Source organism: Balaenoptera ricei, chromosome 2, assembly GCF_028023285.1.
Source record: "Balaenoptera ricei isolate mBalRic1 chromosome 2, mBalRic1.hap2, whole genome shotgun sequence".
Taxonomy (NCBI): domain Eukaryota; kingdom Metazoa; phylum Chordata; class Mammalia; order Artiodactyla; family Balaenopteridae; genus Balaenoptera; species Balaenoptera ricei.
In genome coordinates this window covers 28805186-28818619 of record NC_082640.1, presented here as the reverse complement: position 1 = coordinate 28818619, position 13434 = coordinate 28805186, and positions in this window count along the sequence as shown.

The window sequence follows — 13434 nt, the reverse complement described above, 5'->3', positions numbered from 1 at the left end:
GCTTCCTATTGCCTCATCTTAAAATATAAATGAAAGATCCAGTACTAACATGCTTGAGGACATCTTTAACGTAAAATTTAAAATTCAGATTAAAGAAACAAAATTGTTCATAGACAAAACAAAGGAACAAAACCTTTTAATTTCTATACTTAGAGGGTTTCAAGAAGATACTATATCCATAAAAGAGGAACTGTATTTTAAAAATAATAACTAGAAAATGATAATTTTTTACAAGATAAAAATGTGATTGATGAAATATAAAAAAAATCTTGGAAAATAGATTTGAGGCAGTCTTACAAAATACAAAACTAAATACAATGTTCAATATATGTGAGAGAAAAATTAAGAGAGAAAAATCAGTTCAGGGGGTCCAACATTTGACTGATAGGATTTCAAGAAAGAGACCATAGAGAAAATAAAGGGAAAGTTATCAGAAGAGAGTCCTCAGAGATCATGAATATTCTAAGAGAAAGGACATAATGAGTGCTAAACAAGATTAAAAAAAAAAAAAGACCCACACCACCCCAGTGTTGCAAACTTTTAGAACTAAAAGGATAAAGAAAAGATCATTAAAATCTCCACAATTAAAAATGAGATCACCTTAACTAGAAATGAAGAGCAAACTGGTTGGTATTCCCCTTCCCATAGCAATACTGAGTGATTGTTTAAAATGAAACAATTTCATCAAAATATTTTCAGAAAATGGTTCTGATACTTATAGACCCCACTTAAAATATGAAGAGCAGAGTGTCTAAAAGCATCTTAGATTTGGAAGCAGAGACTGGGATCTAAGAATTAATGGTTCCAACTCAGGTGACAGCTCTGCAGACAGAGACGAACACTTTTCTGTTGGAGCAAAGGAAGGAGGGGAGCAGTAAAAGGCTGTCTTTGTAGAGAGAGAATTCCAGAGACCAGACCGTATGATGGAGATGTCCAAAGAAGTTAAGTATATGAAAAAAGTAAAGAGTGAAAGGGAATTCTTAGGAAAGAAAAACATGTCAATTTGAAAGTCAAGGAACATTTAAGAAAGTTTTTCAAAAAAAGGAAATTTCATCCTAGGAGATTATTTAATCATTATTCTAAACTGTGAACAATACTTACACATAACGCATTTTCAGCAATTAGAATCAAAGTACAGATAAAACTGGAGATACTGAGGTTTAAGATTGTAATGTAAATGTTACCAAACTCAACATTGTAAAAGTACTGATCATAAAGGTAAAGGAGAGAAGAGAGATGAATGCAGTTTAGGGAACACTCATATTCTTATTTTACAAAACGGGAATCAAGATACAGACTGAATTTGAAGAGAGAAAAGAAAGACATACAAGTAATGGTTTTGGTATAAACCATTAAAATCACCAAAGTAATCAACAGTTATTAGACTATACTGAGAGAGTGGACATGTGGGGAGGCAGTGGGGAGTGTGAATAAACTAGATGATCATACACAATGACAAATCTATAATGTTAAAAGCAGGTAATCAAGAAATAGCAGTCTCCTGATTATCTAGAAATATGGAGGCAACCTCTGGAGCAACGAAAAAAGGAAGGAGTCTAAATATTATGTAGTTGAAAGAGTTGTGTTGGGTTATACTGGGGGTGGGGAGTTGTGTAGTGGGCAGTAAACCAAAGTCTGTTTTATTAATAATCCTTTAGTACAATTTGATTTTTAAACTTTATATATAAATATTATTTCCAAAATATGAGTTAAAAGATGGTAACAAAAGTATGATTTTTAATTTGTAGATAAGAAAACTATCTTATTGTGAGACCCACCATGCATGTTTGATTCGGTTTGCTCAAGATCTGGTCAGTGGTGGAGTGAGGACTATGGCACAGAATTTCTTGGTCTAGTGCTCTTTGTTCTAAAACTCAATAAAGGAGGGCGTGGGGTGGAAATCTCCATGAAGGCAGGTGATTCTTTCAGATATCTATGAGGATATGCTAGGAAAATGTCATTGAGTAGGAAAACAATGGAAAGCCCAACGACACATTGACTTTTTTGCCAGAGGCTAAGCTGGAGAATTTTCGAGGAAAACCAGTCAGCATAACTTTCTTTACACGTGGAGTGGGGATTGTTCCCATTTAAAAAGAAGTGCTCTTTGGTCCTCACTGAGAATTGAAATAGTTACTGTTTTTCCCTTTCCTGTTGGAATGGAGTAGCAGTTGGCTCTCCAAGAGCCTACTATTCATTTTAAGTACCCAATAAAAGTCCTGTAGATATACTTGAAGTACCAGCCAGAGATGAGGAAATTAGAAACCCTGAAAATATTTGAAACACAGGTTTGAGGTTATTTGAACTAATAATGACATTTATTACTAATGAGACTGAAGATATGATTAGACTTTCTTTGTGAGCAAGCACAGCATCTCCTGGCAACCACTGATTCTATTTCAGAAAAGGGTACCTTTACTTTATCACACATAGTTTATCTGACTACGGGACTCAGTTGTTGGAATATTGAAGTATTGTGACTTATTGTAATCAAATCTGCATGCGATTTTCTCTGTAAAATAATTGTAAGCTTCCACTGTATTGAAGGAAATGCTTTGTAATAAAGAAGACTCATGTTATGGGAAAATTTCACTCAATTCTATAAGTTTTTTTTTTATTGATAACAATCTAACATGTAACATTTTGAAAGAATTTAAGTCTGGGGAATGTTGTGAAATCAATCACTCTTTCTTATCCTAATAGCATAATACTCAAAAAATTAGTACTTATAGGAGAAGACACTTAAGTAATATATAATTTATTTATATATATTATTTTTCTGAGTATCTTTCTGATAAATACAACTTTTAGAAGTGGGGGAAGGAATGGCCGTAAAGGTGCAGATTGATAAATCTTGTTCTTTCTTTGGACAACTGGCCATACGTTCTACAATCATAAATTTCTATATGTAAAATTGAAGATTGGTTGTAAGAAGATGAAGTATAAATAAATTACTTCATAATATTTTATTAAAGTATAACATACACTACTTTAGTACAAAAATAAACTAAAAAACAGAAAATGAATGTTCAAATTAAAGAGGATAAAGATTGAAATATCTGATTAGTATTCATAGATGAATTAAATATATTATCTTAATTATTTTTATAACTACAAAAATTGCATCTTTTTTAAGAAGTACAATAGTGCATAGAAGATTGTTCTTTTATGACTTTAGCTTTTTCACTAATGAGTGTTGTATACCATGGGCACCTTTTCAGGTGTTCTTTCAGTATGCATTGCCATTAGATAGTCTTAAATTGCTTTCAGAATGATGAACATTTTTCTTAAATTTGAAGAGTTTTCAAGGTTAATCTAAATAATATTACTATACTGTTCAAAATACAATGGAAACTATTTAAATGTGGTTCTGTTCTTGGGGATCATAATAAAACAGAACATGGATAAGACATTAAGAAAAAGCTAACTAGAGTTATTAAGTAATAATGAGTAAAAGGAATATTCTTAAGATTGCCAAAGTAAAATTTATGATCCTGCTATGGAATTTTGAGGGATGTTAGTCTACATGTATTAAAAACACAAGATAACTATTTCTATAATTAAAGCATCAATCTGTTAAAAACTATGTAACCCACACAGAATGCCAGTATCCATTTATGGATTTTTTTAAAGTAACACTGCATTCCCCCCCCACCCCACCGCCAAATCCCAGAGAGTTTGGTGGATACCATGAATATTCTGGAGGCCCTGTGGGCCTGTTTTGAATAACAAAAGACAGTAAGATTCAAAAAGTTTTAAAATATTATTAATAACCACTTTTCCTCAATGATTCCCATAGGTATGACAGATGGATTACTCATTTTATTTGAATCAGTAAATGATTTTCCATTTAATAAAGGGTAGAGACTGCTGCCTGCTTATTGTTCAGTTTCCCAGGGCACCCAGCATATGATGAGGCATTATCTGTTGACCTAATTTATTAATGAAAAGGAAGACAGGTTAAAAGTCACAATGATGAGATGCTCAGTAGTACTGCTACAGTGGAGACCACGTGCTGCCAGGTCGATGGCGATACTAGGATCAGAAAGGTGTGCAGTGCATAGGTGGGGACGGGGAAGGTTGGGAGGCATGGCACTGAAAAGGAGGACTGAGGGCGGGGGTGTAGACGGGAAAGAAGACAAGCACCATTAGAAATGACCCGACGCCTGTACATTTAGTCTCAGAGGATACTGAGCCAGAATTGTTCAGAAGTGATTGTGGAGAAAGAAGCATTCACCTCCTGTGTTCACTCATTTCTTTAAAAAATAATTGTTTAATGCCTACTATCATAAGCCAGGCTCTGCTCTAGGCTTTTGGACATCATTGGATAGAGGTTCCAGATCAATGGAGCTTTCATGTTGGTGGGGAAAGTCAGAGAACAATAAATATATAAGTAAATTATGTGGGATGTCAGAGGTGGAAAATGCTATCGAGAGTAAAAGTAACATAAAACAGGGCTAAGGGGATGAGGGGTAGTTTTCGTTATTAAACAGGGAGTCAAAATCAGCGTTATTGAAATGTTGTTGCTTGAACAAGATCTGAAAATGAGTGGGTTAGCTGAGTGTACAATGAAGGGAAGCATTACAGGTAGAGGAAACTGCTAGAGCAGGGAGCCCAGAGGGAGAATGTGCCTGGATGTTCTAGGAACCGCCTGGATGTCAGTGTCCCTGGAGCAGGGAGCAGCAGAAAACAAGGCCAGGAAACCAGGAGCTGGGTCATGCAGGGCCTTGTAAGCCATTTACCAGCTTTGCTTTTACTGGGAAGGCATTGCCAGAAGATTTCCTACATGACTGAACATGAGTGTGAGAGAGGAGAGAAGTCAGGCTCTAGTATAAGGGTTTTATTCTGAGCAACTGGAAAAGTGGAGTTGGCATCAACTGAAAGGGAGAAGGCTTACCTCACCGTAGAGCAGGGCGTATTTTATCAGGGGGCAGGGCAAACATTTAGTTGTGAACATTACATTTGACACATCTATTAGACAACCACGTGGAAATGTTGAATATGCAGTTGGATATTGGAATCTGAACTTCCAAAAATTATAGACATACCTTGGAGATATTGCGGGTTTGGTTCCAGACCACTGCAATAAAGGGAGTCATGTGAATTTTTTGTTTCCCCAATGCATATAAAAGTTATGTTTATACTACACTGTAGTCTAAGTGTGCAATAACATTATATGTATAAAAACAATGTACATCTCTTAATTAAGAAAACTTTATTGCTAAAAAAATCATAACAATCATCTGAGTCTTCATCTAGTCATAGTCTTTTTACAATAGTAACATCAAAGATGACTGATCACAGATCACTATAACAAATATAATAATAATTAAAGAGTTTGAAATATTGCAAAATTACCAGAATGCCACAGAAACATGAAGTGAGCAAATGCTGTTGGAAAAATGGTGCCAGTACACTTGTTTGAGGAAAGGTTGCCACAGATCTTCAATTTGTAAAAAACACAGTATCTGCAAAACACAATAATGTGAGCAGCATAAAGGGAGCTATGCCTGGATCTCTGTCTGGATCTCCATCTCAGTCTCTCCATCTCCAGGTCCAGCTCCATCTCTAGATCTGGATCTTGGCCTGGATCTACATTTAGATCTAATCTGTCTATATATTAAGAATATAGATGCATTTAAAGTTGTGAGACTGGATGAGGTCACCAAGAAAGTGAGTATAGATAGAAAAGAAAAGAGGACCAAATTATGGAGTTGGGACACTCCAGCACTAAGAAGTCAGTGATAGGAGGAAGAAACAGAAAAGAGAACAGAGAATGAACAATTAGTTGGTCAGAGGATGTGCCAGTCAGGGTGTGCTCAGAGAAGCAGAACCACTATAAGTGGTATAGAACATGGAATTTGTTATGGGGATTTGATTTTACCTAATCCGGGGAACTGGTTAAACAATTTCTATATGGCTGTTGCTCCTGTGTCTGGTGTGGACCTCTCCTAGGTGCTGAAGGAGGGGCTGCAGGAGATCTGGTAAGAGACAGGAGCTACAGGCTCTCCTCAGGCTCCCTTCCGACAGGTGAGCAGATCAGTGACAGCAGTGCCTTGTGCTCCTGCACCGACCTTCTCAACATAAAAAGGATATGACTGCTGCTTTACTGCTTCCTTCCAAATCTGGCACAAAATATCTCATGTGGCCCAAGCTGTCAGTACCATGAGGAAGGGGATTTCAGGAAATATATTTCCAACTTAGATAAGTTGACTCAATGCAAATCGACCACCAAGAAAAGCTAAGAAATTGTGGTGACTTGGAAGCTAAGTAAATAAAAGTAAATAAAATGATTTAAGGAAGAGAAAATGGCCAATTATTTCACATTTTTCTAAATAAGTTGAAAATGGAGCAGTTATCATTCAGTGTAGCAGTGTAGAGGCCATTGGTAAATTGGAGAACAGTAGGTTCAATAGAATTGAGGGGAGGGGGCAGAAAAATACAGAGTGAGGTGGATTTGAAAGAGAATGGGAGGAAAGAAATGGGAGATAGAAGTAGAAACAACATCACGCAGAAGTTTTACCACAAAAAAGAGTAATAAAGTGGAGTAATAGCCAGAGAAAAGGAAACAAATTTTGTAAAAGAAGGGAATAAACTAGAAAAATAAATTTAAAATAAATACATAACATTTTTGATGTGTTAGGAGAACTTCTGGGTAATAGCCTCTAGCAGGCAAGAGGAGATATGAGCTGGTACACAGATGATGGGGTTGGCTTTATATAGAGGCACAGCCAGCTCTCCCACGGTACGTGGGAAGGCACAATTCAGAGGTGCAGGTGCAGACCAAGGAGTTGATGTGCTCTTGGTTATCTGGGTGATATTTCTTCAGATTGCTCCAGATGGAGGCAGGAAGCAAAGACATCAGCTAAGAAGGAGGATAGGGTGGGGATGTTGGAGATTTGGAGAGAGGATAAGTGCTGAAATAATCATCCAGAGTTTGGGAGAGTGGATGGACCCAGGATTTTAGCACGATTGCCTGGCGACTTTGGGGACCCATTAGGGTTCATGACTATCATCTACAAAATAAGCTATACATTACCCCATTTTTAATTACAGAGAAAAGGAGTGAAACCTTACAGCAAATTTGCATTGCTTCAAAAACTCTTCCACTAGATTAGAAACAGCAGAATCCCATGCTAGGTAGACAGAAGCCAAATCCCCTGGAAGTTATTTACATTAAGCCCTGTGTTGTAGTAGTTCAAATTTAATAATATGCCCATAATAAAACTCATAACCTAAATTTGAAAGCCTTTCCAAAACACTTAGTAAGGTGGAACTGTAGTGCAATTCTAATTATTAACTATGTAGGGAGATTAACGTCCCTCATCAAATAATTTTTTTAGAGTGAGTGCAAACCAGAACCTTTGTCCACTGATGGTCCTGTCCCTGGCCTCTTTATTGCTGCTCCAAGGCTCATGCGGTTGGGGGTTTCCATGTTCATTAAGCTGCCTGCATAGAGGAGCACTTCAGCACATAATGAGTGCATACTGGGATGAATCAGTTATTGGCACAAACTACCACCACAGCCATATGCAGCTCATTTTATTTTATTTTATTTTTTTCTGTTTCTCCAGCCCACCCACTAAATTTTACTCCCTTTGCCAAGTTACTCTCCTATGCTTGGTTTAGAAACAAGACCCATTATTACTCTTCTGTTTTCACACTTAAAACACAGTATAATAATATTGATTTCTGATTTATCTTCAGTTATATTTTTAGAAGCAGATGATGTAAAAACAGGGAAAGGCCTGAAAGAATGAGATGATACAATTATTCAAATGGATGTATTCAAGTTCCACCATGTTTGAGAAGAACACCAAGGTTTATCCAAAACTCCTGTTTTTCCTGCTGGCTCTGTACTGCTAGCTTCAGTGTCTTCATTATAAACTACGGCAATATTTTACTGGGGGGACAGGCAGGGGAAGGGCAAGAAGAACTCAGAGCAAACCTGCTTTGAAGCCTGGGCGCCAGTGGGCGAATGTCATGCAAGCTGAGACATTAGCCCATTTTAACTTTGAGTAGAGGTCTCCGGGAAGTCCATTGTACAGAGAACCCAGATGCTGTCCCTAGAAAGTTGAATCCATTCAGTCATTTCCCATGGAATCTAGAGAAAATTGGGTTTATAAGGGATTGATTTCAGAGTCACATCACCAGAGCCTTTTGAAACCAAATCAAATGCTGCTGTCAGTGTTTGAATCACAAGTTTACTCATAATTCTGGAGAACTGAAAGCAACATTGCAGTGTTCCAGCTGATGCCTTCTGCACTGATAAATTTCTTATTTGTAAGTGTGTGACAAAAATTCAAACATTTGATTAAAAACTGTAAAAATTAGGATAGGCCTGAAAGTATGAATTTGAATCTTAATTAGTTTCATAATTCCCACATTTTTTTGCTAAATAATGAGCTTCCTGTCTCATTTTACTTTATCGTATAGAATACTGAGTGTACGATGCATCATGACATTTACTCTTAGGCTCTTTTACCTCCCTGAGGGAGTGATTGGGAAACATACCTTCAAACAGTGTCTTAAAAATATTAGCGCTAGCACCTTCTGACTACTTGATAAAGGCCGCCATAGCAGCGACTAACATTCTTCTCTTCCAAAGGCCAGAAACCTTTGTAGAGCTAACACATAATAAAAGAACCAATAACAAACAAATTAAAAAATACCTCTCTGTAAGAAGAACTGGAAAATCTGAAGTGTATGAAATGGTCACTTCTGAAAAGAGCAGAAAGTTAACTGGCATTTGAAGAAGGAATAAAAGAACCGGAAGTAATTAGTAAAAAGACTAATCCAGCTCTTTGTTTTTGTTTCTTTAACCAGCCTCAGTTCCACTGACTTTGCTCTCCTCCCCTAATTCTGAAATAACTGCATTTATGCAGAGAAAACAGGGACAATGCAGAGGCAAAATGAAGATTGAAAGTGAAATGGCAATCTTTATTATCAGGACTTTAGCACTGAAAAAAGGCAGGACAAGCTTTTTTCTCCTGCCCAGTCATAATTTCTCGACATTAGGGATCCGTAACTTTATTGCTTACATATAGGTATCATTTGGTTCCTTTCAGGCAGCAGTAAACATTTTCTTTGTAATATTAATTATTAAGCAAGGGAAGGATCACAGTTCAGAGCCCCCTTAGAGGATACATCTCTTCACTGCCAGAGATCAGATAGCCATGTCTAATGAAGCATGATGATTTCCCCAACATCATGTCTATAGAAGACACCTATGTAGATCATTAATGTTGGGTATAATTAGCATAAAGTTATAATCCTCAAATTTAGGAGATCCAATCAGACCCAGGTCTTATGTTCTGTGTGTCTTCAGAATTTCCTTGGCTGCAAAGAATACACACCACCAGAGGGCAGTTAGCAGTGTGCCTAGGCATCTTAAACTAGTTATGTTCCTTATCAGTTTAGCTTTACCTTGTACCTGTGCTTGTGGCAAAATAGATTGCAGGAGCATGTTAATTTTATTAAATCAGATGTGATAAGCAACTGACATAGGCGTGGTTAAAATGATTCCAACACCATCTGCTGAAGCCCACAACCAAGATGGCTGTAGAGTTGCCTTGATTTTCAGGGTTCTCACTGGCACAGGGGACGCTCTGAATTAGGTAGGTATCACAGAAATAATTTGATTTTCGCTGAGCTCTCAGACTCATAAGAGATGAGCAGAGTCCAGGTTAAGAAGAAATTAATCTCCAAACACTGAGTTTATTATGCAACTAAAGGGACTTGGTAATTAATTTCTCTTGTGACTAATGATTATGGCTTTTGCTTAACTAATTCAAGTTGATCTTTAGAGTTCAGCGAATCTATTATTTTTAAATGTAAAAGGGTCTCTTATTAAATATTTATTTACTTGCTTTGTACAGCAGTGAATCCCAGTGAGGTGTTAATAGTCTTCTGCCCACTGCCTGATGGTATTTCGATACATGCAGTTAATGTGTCCTTTTTAGCACCAAGAATAACAAATGATAAAATCCCTGCCTCAGGAAAATGTGTATAACTGGTATCATTGAACTTTCCCAAATTTAATGAATAGGGAGATTAGAATCATATGCAGAAAAATGGAAAGAAACACTCAAGAAAATGGATATGCTCCAGCTCCAGTAAATGTTCTAGAACTTATATCCATTCTTTCTAGGTCTCATTTTGTGCTAGCTTCAAGGTGACATGAAGGATTAGCTAAAGAATATTTGGGATGTAAACAGGGTGTCCCATCAGCCAGTGAATTGGTTGTGTCCACCATCCGTAGGGAAAGCCTGAAGTCCACCATTTCATGTGGTGGGTCCTGACACTGGACACGAGATCTCCTGCCACATCATTGTCGCCTTAATGCCAAGATTTCTCTTTTTCCAATTTTCTTGGCCATGCCACGCAGCTTGCGGGATGTTCCCCGACCAGGGATTGAACGGGCCACCGCAGTGAGAGTGCCGAATCCTAATCACTAGACCACCAAGGAACTCCCACGCCGAGATTTCTCTTTATCTCTCTTTCACTGTGGCAATCGAAAGTCACTTTTTAAGTAAGGAGAAAAACAGTTTCTTCTTCTGTTTATACTCATTAAAAGAGAAACCCAGAGCTGGGTTTCCTAACTCCAAAAGGTTAAAAAAATAAGTAAAATGAGTTCACACATAACATTTCAACTTACACTCACTTTGACAGGGCAGACTGTGGACTCACCTCTGCTGTCGGTTCTGTATTGTACATGGAATCACCTGCTTGCCTGAGATCTGTAGGGCATGGGTTGCATCACAATCAGGCTAGAATTCTCTTTGCTCATGACCGTTACTGTGAGCTGTCCTTTAAGACATGCTATACTTGAGAGGAGTCCAGCCCTAACCATCGGACATGCATTTATAGTTCTGACCATCAATTATGGTCAAAATCTCAAATCTACTTTTATTTTGTGGTGAGAATTCCTTGATCCCTATTCAAGTTACTGTATGTAGTTAGGTATGTGGGCAGGGGCTTGGTCCTCATCCAAACCCCAAGCCAGATGCAGAGGACAATGAACCTCAACATCATAATGCATCAGCAACATCTGTTATTATGTATTATGTGTTCATCATACATTACATGTAATGTTGAGTTTTTCTTTCCTTACTGTTACAAATGTGCAGCACATGTCTTTTGCAGTGCTGTTGAAAGGCAATGCATTGCCTGTCACTGTTATCCAGGACTTTGATTCAATATAATAAAAAAAGGGACTTAGTACAGAGCAGTGGTAACTTAATTGTCATGGGAAGATGAGAAAAGAACAGAGGGGAAGTCAACATGTAAAAGACTCTTCTGTCCAAGAAAAAAACCAAAGCATGTCATGACAAACTTTGAATAAAGGTTTCAGTCATTCAAATAGAGTGAAGGGGGTGTATGAATTGAGTCATCCACAGCTCAGGACTCTCTTGTGGGGCTCCAAGAACAAGCTGTACCCCGGAGAGCCCTGTTCTGGCTGCAAGTGGACGTGCCTCCATGAGCTCATCTTTGAACAACCCAGTGGCAACTGTTCATTAGCATTGTGCCCAGGAGAAAATATTGAGAAACATTTTGTTGTCGATAGGTTTAGTAGACTATGTCAGGTAGCAATATCAGATAATTGGTTACTTTATATTGCATAAGTTACTTCAGATAATTAGAGAACATTAAGTAATGTTAATCAGCTCTGGTGGTGGGAATTAGGGAATGCTGTTGTTGTCGTTTTCCTTTTCTCTTTGTAAGTGGTCATTACATCACCTTGTTTGAGAGTCTTCTCCTAGTACCAAGTTCTGTCTCATGCCTCCAACTTGCTGACCCAAATTACAGCTCCCAGGGTCTGCAGAGTCAGCTCTGCTTACATCTCCAGGGAGGAGATGAGCCAGGAGTGTTTTTATTATGTCCCAGTTAACAGATATATAAAGCAGAGTAATCAAAACACTGCCCGAGAGTGATGGAAGGATGTTGGCTTCTGAAATGCTTTATCAGGATGTACTATTCAAGCCACAGATGAAACAGTAAATAAATTCCACTACCCTCTATGTTCAAGGAAATTCTAGTAACAATAGCAAGTACAGGTTCAGCACCCTTCTTCCATGATTATTTTTAAGCGCAGGGCTAAATACCAATACCTTAAGGCACATTTTAAGAGAGATCTGTTATTGCAATTTTATTCCATAACTTTATTGAAACTATACAAAATATCCATTCTTTTTTTGGTTTGTGTTTTGTTTTGTGTTTGACGAATTGTGGATTTAGGTCATATGCATCTCAATTATATGAACATATTTCTTATTAAAATTTCAAATATCAATGTTTCTAGCTAAATTGCCTTCATTTTGTCAAATTATTCTAAGTGTTGACTGTATGCGGTAGTTTGTTGTTTATATCTGTACATGTATGTATTACACGGTACCTGTTACTCATTCTTATGAGACCTCATGTTTCTTTGTTCCCTTCCCACTCCTGGATTATTATTTCTACTTTGCTTTAAGGAGATAATTCAGTTTTTTTGTTAGAAACAAGTGAGTCCTGAAGATACTGTTTTTCATGCTTACAGCAACTCCGTGTCTACTTGTAGCTCTATTTGTAAAGTTTAATTAATTCTTTAATCCTGCTGCTGCTGCTTTTGTTTCACTAGCTAATATCTTGAACCGTTTTTAAATGGGTATAAATGTACTGTGCTTGTTGACATGCTTAAGTGCCTCTTCTAAGCTGTTCCTACAAGCTACTGACAAATTGAAGACATTGTTAGACTAGAAAAAGTAAATAATAATACTTTTTCCTGAGAAATCCAAATGCATTTTAACATAGCTATAAAATGTTCACAAATTTGGGGTTAAGTGAGTATATGGACAGACAAATGATATTCATAATTTATGGGGAAGATGTTTATGCTATCAAGTGGTAAGACTTTTTTTTTTCAGAATTCATCAAATGACAGATTGTTTTTCCTTACTCTAGGTTTTTCTTTTCTGTTAGGTAAGTGTCCTACCACTTTTCCACTATACTTGTGATAATCACAGTGGTCTCTCTGAGAATTAGGCTGGGTCTTGTGATCAGTGCGTCCATACGTGGAGGGGTAGAAATCCCAGTCATGTCCATAGGTTAGTTCAAGAACCCAACCGGAGTGGCCATGAGTGTCTGTGTTCTCCATGAAAGGATCACTGTAGCCAACTTTCTCCTAAACACTGGATCCGTTTCAGCTTTAGTGTTTTTTAGCCATAAAGCCTGTTCTGTTTCGTTTCCAGCAGTTCCCTACTCTGATCCAGAAGCCCCCCCCACCATTCTGCTTACAACCCTGTGTCTTAGTACCAGTCAGTTCTCCATGAAGAAATGAACCAAGGCCGTTCATTTCTTCACCAGTGTTGTCCATAACTGTCCTTACCCATCCAGTGCTTCTTTCCTCATCCTCTTTCTACAGTACAATACAGTACATCATCCAGCACATTCATTTCT